Raw genomic sequence first — 8,290 nt, forward strand, 5'->3', positions numbered from 1 at the left:
TATATATATAAATAAAAGCCATCCCAAAATTTGGAGCCCCTAAAAGTAGCAGTATGACAACCCACCGCCCCTCCCAGAAGTCGGTCCTGGATCCGCCCCTGCTTACATTACTTACAGTTTGAAAAACGTACTATGGGGGGTAAGACCGCTAGCATACCTAGGGGAGTGGGAGAGTTGACATATAAAATTTATTGAAATCGATCAATATAGCGTTGAATCCAAATTCGGGTCCCTTAGATAAATAATAATGAAACTTCGAATACCGTTTTAAGTCCAAGTTTAGGCCACATTAACATCCTGAAAGGTAAGAAAACAAGGGATTATTAGTGTTGAATTTATAATTTTCGGGATCTCTAAGTTCGTTTATGACAGTTCAGGTCCCCTTTAAGTTAGTGGATGCCCTTTCTTTAGATTAGTTATCTGACTAAATACTAGGATAACGAAAAAGTGGAAAACAACGAACTTAAAGAGAACTAACCGATTTCAAAAACATACTAAAAAGGAGATATAATAATAATAATAATAATAATAATAATAATAATAATAATAATAATAATAATAATAATAATAATAATAATAATAATAATAATATAAAAGCTCTTAAAAACAAAAAGTAACTCCATACTTTTATGAGGTATTATTTGTTAGCTTGTCTCAGATTTCAATTTTTTAAAATAGAATATAGTAATTAAGCTTATTATTATTATTATTATTATTATTATTATTATTATTATTATTATTATTATTATTATTATTATTATTATTATTATTATTATTATTATTATTATCTGCTTTTTAACGTTTTTTTCTGTTTTTTAGCACTTTGTCTAAAGTTGGTTGATATTGTTTTGTTTCTCGTAACGGAAAATGCCCTTTTAGGAAAACTTGCACCATATAATTTATTTTTAATAAATTATATTAGCCCACACAAAGTTTATGGTTGATTCTGATGCATCATAGTCTCTGTAAATTCCCAACTACACCAGATTCAAGCACCGGTCGAAGTTCAGAGACCACGTTAATTGTCATTCATAACCTTGGTGTTGCACAAGGACGAAAAACTCATTATTCGAATTATAAAAGAATAGATATATAGGGTATTTCAAAACAACACCGACATTTGGGAGATGATTCCTGACACCAAAATAAGACGAAAAGTGTAGACCAACCTGGGTGCACAAATGCTTCCTTTTGAAGTTATAGGCTATCAAAAATATGAAAAAAGTGAATTTCAATACTCTGAGACCTACCGTAGTCGGGTCAAGACTTTATTTAGGAACTAGTATGTGTCCTATCTAAATATCCATGTTTCAGAATCCTTTGGTATTTCTACGACAATTTTTATAGAAATAATTGGTCAGTGCTTCAAATTATATGCCCGTAGCCAAACTGCATCTATAAAAATTGATGTTTGAGTACCTTATTATTCTGAACATGGGTTTTTTAGATAGAGCACATACTAGTTCCTAAGTGAAGTCTTGACCCGACTACGGTAGGTCCCATAGTTTTGGAACTATTGACCTATAAAGTTCACATTTTTCATGTTTTCGGCAGCCTATAACTTCGAAAGGAAGCATTTGTGCACCCAGGTTGGTCTATACTTTTTGTCTTATCTTAGTGTCAGGAATCACCTCCCAAACGTTGACGGTGTTGTTTTGAAACACTTTATATATATATATATATATATATATATATATATATATATATATATATATATATATAGGGCCGGATTTAGGGGTGCACCGGTGCATGTGCCCCCTCTTCGTTGTAAATATATACTACCTAAAATGAGAAGCTAGCATTGAAAACAGCAACACTTTCCGAAATTTTCTGCCTTCATGTTTCCTATTGGCGCTTTAAAAAAGCTGAGTTTTGCAAAAGTAATAGTTTAAGTCAATTTTCTGACGCTTGAAGGAAAAGGCTTCACCAAGCAAAACAATATTCCTCATTCACACCATAGATACCTAAAGGCATTCTCAAAAAATCAAAAAAATATCAAATTTAATTTAAATGTAGTGGTAGTTATTGGTGCATCCCCGGCAGAGATGGAGTGGGTATGTGGGTCAAGTAGGTCAAGTTTTGTGAGTGGCTCAGTGGGTCATGGGTCAACAGCATGACCCACTGTGACCAACCACCCACTGTGACCCACTGTGACCCACCACCCATCATGACCTACTGCGATCCACCGACTCAGTCTGATCTACCGACCCACTCTGCTCACTGCATTGTAGACAGAATCTTCTGAAGACTGGTAAATTTGTCTTCGTTTTACTTTCAAGACCTTCATTTCCCTTCCTTTTCCACTTGTTTCTGTCTACTTACCTGAGGTGAGTATATCTAACCAAGTGAAAAAAGAGCTTCAGGCACTTTTGGATATTGATATTTTTAATAGTAATAATAGCAATAGGACTTATACTACTACTTGGCTTTCGAGACCTGTGAGGTTTTAGAGGAGCTAACTACTGGAAAAAATACATTTTTGAATCACTATAATATATAAATTATTATATAAAAAATGAATGTAACTATGTGTGCCTGATCATCACGGTCAAATTGCAAAGTCAAATGAAATTACTTTTGGTATATAGTTAGGCCTTAATCCAAACTGGGATATTATATTGCTTTCATTATAATGCATAATATCTAAGGGGGTAGTGAGAATCCGAATTTTTGCGGGAAAAAATGAGTATCTCGTAAGCCGTTAAACTTACGGAGCTGAAATTCAGTGTATTAACTCTTTATTGAAAATAAACAGAATGTGTCCTAGCATTTTTTTAAATTCTCCTTTATGGAGGGAGCACTTTATATATATGGGAATAAGTAGTGAGTTGGTTTGTAAAAATGATCGAAAACGATCGATATTAGTTAAGAAAAAATCAGAAAAAAAAATACAGTGCTTGGCTTCATATATCCATTGCTTTCTACTATAATAATTGCTGAAGCTTTATATATATATATATATATATATATATATATATATATATATATATATATATATATATATATATATATATATATATATATATATATATAGCGTCCGGCCAGAATATGCGACTTCAATGCATCTATTCCAGATAATCGTTTTTGTTTATCTTGATCACGAATAATAATAAATGGTCGACCATATTCATCAAAGGCCAAAGTTCCTGGAAATGAAGCCATGTTCTATTCACTTACAATATTACGGATAGATTACAACGATTCACTTTTCTCTATATATCTGGCCGGACGCTCTATAGCAAATACGTTGAAAACGTCATTGGGCCCAAAAGGATTGCTAAAGCTTATGTTTATTATATGGAGCACTTACAGCACAAGACAATCAACCCATAAAGTTGTGAGAAAAATAGACAAAATTTGTATTGTAAGCTTACTTACACGGAAATTTTAAGTTTGGATTTTACGCATAATTATATGGAAAATTTTACTTTTTTTTTTTTTTTTTTTTTTTTTTATTCCTTTACGCTGGTCTGCTTACCTTGATTTGGGACTTTCAAATTTCATCCTTTTTTCCACTGAAAAGTATCGATAATTCATCAAGGAAATAATTATACTATGATAATTTAATTGAAATTTATAGTAATTTGGCCCATAGCAAACAGCAGTGTGGTAATTGAAGGGGCAGAAGGAGGGAAATTCCCATTTACCTCTGAACACTTTCAAGGAACCTCGTTCCCTTTCGCTTCCTAGAGGGGGGAGGGAACTTGGTGATGGCATCAAACCTTCATGTGTAATTACAAAAAATAAATTTATAAACAAATAAGAAATCATCAATTTATCAGGCATTAATTGATAATTTATGCACAAGATTCCCTATCAAAGGTGTGGTAAATGAAGTTTCTGTACTCCATGAGTCGACATTGCCAACTGACATTGTCGATATGGAAAAGATGTTGTATGGTGATAGAGAGATGATACTTCTTGCTGAGTATTTCAAAACTGACCAAGAAAAATCGTTATCCGACTTAAGTCTAACAAGCAGATTGTCGATGAGAAGTCTCAGAATCGGGTAGAAGTATTATCAATTTCCACGACAGAGTGCGAACGGGAATTCCCCCTTATGAATTTACAGATGACTGATATTAGAAATAGACTAAGTGCTCAAACATTATCTAGCTTGTTGTTCATCAATGTTAATGGCCTACCGCTAGACAAACTCAAAATAAACGGGCTAGTTATTTCTTGGCTGAAGAATGCACATCATTCCGCTGCGGATGATTTATCACGAAAAAGTTCTGAAGGCCAACAGGAAATAAACTTAATGGCTTATTTGTGTTATTCAACTTTGTAGCTACCCAATTTTTAATAAGTCTCTTCTTTGCTTTAGGTAAACTACTTTGGATAAATATTCATAATAATTGCAATTATGCATATTTGTAACTTAAATTTAACGTGGTTTTTTAGTGATTACACAAATTACAATTATGAGCATACTTTATTGAGATGCTCTCACAGAGGGTACCCGACCACCTTTATACACTATGAAAAACTGATTTTTCAGGTTTCTTGTGATAAAAATACTGTGAACTGAGAAACCATAACCTTTTCCATATTGTACAGGGGTATTTTCCTATGAATAGAAGTTTCTTTCGCAATGCGTTCAGAAATTAACACTTGCAAGAATACTCTCTTAGTACAGGTATATTTTAGGCACACACTAATTTCCCTCTACCTCGAAGTGCTTCAATTTCCTCACTAACAAACACTTTACCATTTGATATTGTAAAGCTCAGATCCACCGTTATTGTAATAGAGTGGTGCTTGAGCGATTGACTAGAAATTCAAACTCCGATTAGTGACAATTTCACAGTCTTGTTTTATTACAAGTGTGTGTTCATAGTTGATGACGATGGATTTTGGTGAGTCAGAGTAGGTCACAGTGGATGAGAGTGGTTCATGGTGGGTGGTGGGTCACGGTGGGTCAGAGTGGGTTACGGTGGATCTCAGTGGGTCATGGTGGGTGGTGGGTCAGAGTGGGTCATGGTGGGTGGTGGGTCATAGTGGGTCATGGTAGTGATAGGTCAGTGTAGGTCACGGTGGGTTGCGGGTCACGGTGGGTCAGTGGGTCGTGGGTCAAATTTTCATTGACCCATGCCAACTCTGACCCCCGTCATAAAATTCTAGACGTCATATATATTCTTAGGATAGATCGAAGACCGATATAATTAATGCGTATTTTAGGATTCTTAGTGTAACAATTCTTACGCTTGTTTTGACCCTCTATTAAAGCAAACATCATAAAATGTTGCTTCATTGGTTATATGCACAGTATTAAAAATATTTTCTTTTTTGCTTGATTATCCAACAGTATTTTAAACAGTTTATTTTCACAAGAAAGTAATTTTATTCATCTCTGTAACATGTCAAGACCAATGATTCACAACTGATGTGACGCGACATACTGGTGTGTCACGCAGTTCCGTAAAGTATGTCGCGAAATTTTAGAATTTAAAAATCATGAAGAATTTAATAATACTTAGTTAAAAATCGAGACACATTGTACCAGTCAACACCTCTAGCGGTAACACTAATGATCAGTGATGCTATAGAGTCATTATAAAAACTAATTTGTTTCACTATAATAATAATAATAATAATAATAATAATAATAATAATAATAATAATAATAATAATAATAATAATAATAATAATAATAATAATAATAATAAGTGATTAAAATATCAATTTCGGAAACAGGCACTAAAATCCTCTTAACCCAAAACTAATGTCACACTTGCTACTCTTAGTATAGTCCCTCCCACTTTCAACGTTCGTGCGCCACTGATAATTCAGCAGTAGAAACATGGCTATAGATTTCACAGAATTTTATAGGCCTATTATGTGTTTGAATAACACAGTTCTTAAAAATAATAATAATAATAATAAATACTAATTTAATTTTAGGATAAATAAATCAGAAAAAATTAGTCGCACAATTATTACACTGCGTTAAAAGTTGTCGAACACGTTTTCTTGTTAATTTCTCGTTGAAATGGAAAATTAGGACAACCTACAAAGCACTGCAGTCTTCCTTTTTTACACACATAGATGCATACATACATATGCTGTACCATCTTCTTCCCCTCTCGTTCTCTGGATTTAAAAAAAAAGAGAAAAAAAGAAAAACCGCTCACACACTTGTAGGAATGCAATTTGGTTTGGAAGAGCTCCAACTCGGTGAGTGATGAAACATTATAACGTTAAGCAACGACCTTGTTAAAGATATCTATTGGTACTGATAAATTGAGGAAGAAAAGAACATAAGCGTAGGCGCCGTGGCTTAGTTGGTTAAAGCGCCTGTCTAGTAAACAGGAGATCGAGGGTTCGAATCCCTCCGGTGCCTGCTGTAACAATTTTAGTATCTAAAATGAACTATTCTTTAATTATAATTGCGATATTTTACACGTTTATAGATAATACAGCTTGTGTTATCTATTACCTATTAGGCGTATCACCTTCCTTCTACTTTTTCATTTTATGCAAATGGCAGGCACAATCATAGAAATACCGAGGATAGTTAGAAAATATATATATCCAGGTCCAAGACAGACAGTGTCAGTGGCGTATCTAGAAGGTAAAAAATGGGAGATTACCAGAACGCAGACTATGATAGGTATATCATGAGTTTTCTATCTAAACTTTCAAAAATATATAAATAATTGCTTAAATTATTTTTGTTACTCAAAAACTGGGGGCCTAGATTCCCCCGGGCTATATCCGTCACTGAACAGCGCCTCGTAATCTAGAGCTGAATGCTACGTACACCCATCTACCATCCATCTATGGACACCGATTACTAGACCAACGAGAAGGGCTTTCAAACTTATCATATTCGTTGATATGGAAAGTAGGTAGAATAATGCAAAATACAATTGCTTTCCTTTATAAATAATAAAAATAAAACATTAATTATAATCTTCGGAAGATGAGTTGAAAGAAGTTGAGCTTCATGACTTAATTGTCCTATCTACACAGTATTTCTACTCATTATCTTATTGTTAGTCTGATTTACAGTTCCAATACGAATTAGCTACCGTTCGAAACAATCGCTAAAGCTTCGAATTGCCTAATCGCTAAAATCGCTAATGCGAAAATCGCTAAATCGACTCTTTGAACTAGTCGATATGGTGTCACAAGCATCGAATTACCAACATTTACATTAGAATGCCTGCTCTCTTACAGCTAAGTTCTAGCAGGTTACTTAAGCAAATTGGCTCAAGAAACGCCGCTGAACAAGTGTGCTTCTGGTAATGTATTACCTATAGTAATTGTTTTCAACCACTGAACCGCGGACCGGTACCGGGGCGAGAAATTATCTTTGGTTTAGTGTAAAAAAGAATGTGATGCTTTTCATTTTATCAGGTCGCAACATGTTTCGTCGATACTCGAGTAGACCCCCTATCGAAAGGCTGAAAAACACTTATTGGAGATTAAAAATTTGATATGCTAAAGCAGTAGATTTTCCTCCTGTCTGAAAAATCGCGATTTCCCCAAAATAACTTCGGTAGAAGTTTCTTCTAAATGGGTTTTCTAAAACTCGTCAGGAAAAATGAAAATCACTTTCTCGCGCACAGTCTTTGTTATTCTTACATACGTAAAATAATGTTGGGACCCCTACATTGCAGGCTTTGGTGGCGCTGTATTTTTTATCGCTCGTATAGGACGTTACTGTAAGTGCTGACGCTGTCCTTTAAATATGGTATTAATATATTCAAATTGCTACCTGTCGTGTATACATATTAATCAGCCGGTTGCCGTGGCTTAGTTGGTTAAAGCGCCTGTCTAGTAAACAGGAGATCGAGGGTTCGAATCCCTCCGGTGCCTGCAAAAGACAGTTTTTGGTTATTTGATTCTAAATTACAGGGAAGATTAAAGTCCATGAGTTTTCCTGGATGTAAGAGTCGTAGTTGTAAATTTTAATAGAAAACAAACATATTTAATTTCGAAGAAACTGAAATTTGTAAGGTAAGGAGACTCATCAGTTTCGGATTGTTTTCTAAATATTTTTTTTTATTTGTAGTCGTTATGATTAGGTGGGAACAGAGATGGAGTGGGTCAGTGGGTCGTAGGTCAACAGGATATGACCGACAGCGCCCCACCACCCATTGTGACCCACTGAACCACCATGACCCACCGACGCACCATGATCCACTCTGACCCAGCGACCCACTCTGCTCAGTGCATTGTAGACAGCATTTGAACATTGGTGAATTTGTCTACGTTTTACATTTAAGGTCTCCATTTTTCTTCATTTTTCATTTGTGTCTATTTACTTACCTGAAATGAATTT

The 8,290-nt window shown here is 34.6% G+C and overlaps 2 non-coding genes across 2 annotated transcripts; both read left to right on the top strand.

The window, feature by feature from the left end:
* The first annotated feature begins 6,269 nt into the window (after positions 1–6,269).
* On the top strand, positions 6,270–6,343 carry TRNAT-AGU (transfer RNA threonine (anticodon AGU)). Its single transcript has one exon. It is a non-coding gene; the product is annotated as a tRNA-Thr (tRNA).
* A 1,406-nt stretch (positions 6,344–7,749) lies between these two features.
* Positions 7,750–7,824, top strand: TRNAT-AGU (transfer RNA threonine (anticodon AGU)). Its single transcript has one exon. It is a non-coding gene; the product is annotated as a tRNA-Thr (tRNA).
* The last annotated feature ends 466 nt before the right edge of the window (positions 7,825–8,290 follow it).

The sequence above is a fragment of the Thermobia domestica genome, chromosome 9 (genome assembly GCF_964235325.1).
Source record: "Thermobia domestica chromosome 9, izTheDome1.hap1.1, whole genome shotgun sequence".
NCBI lineage: Eukaryota > Metazoa > Arthropoda > Insecta > Zygentoma > Lepismatidae > Thermobia > Thermobia domestica.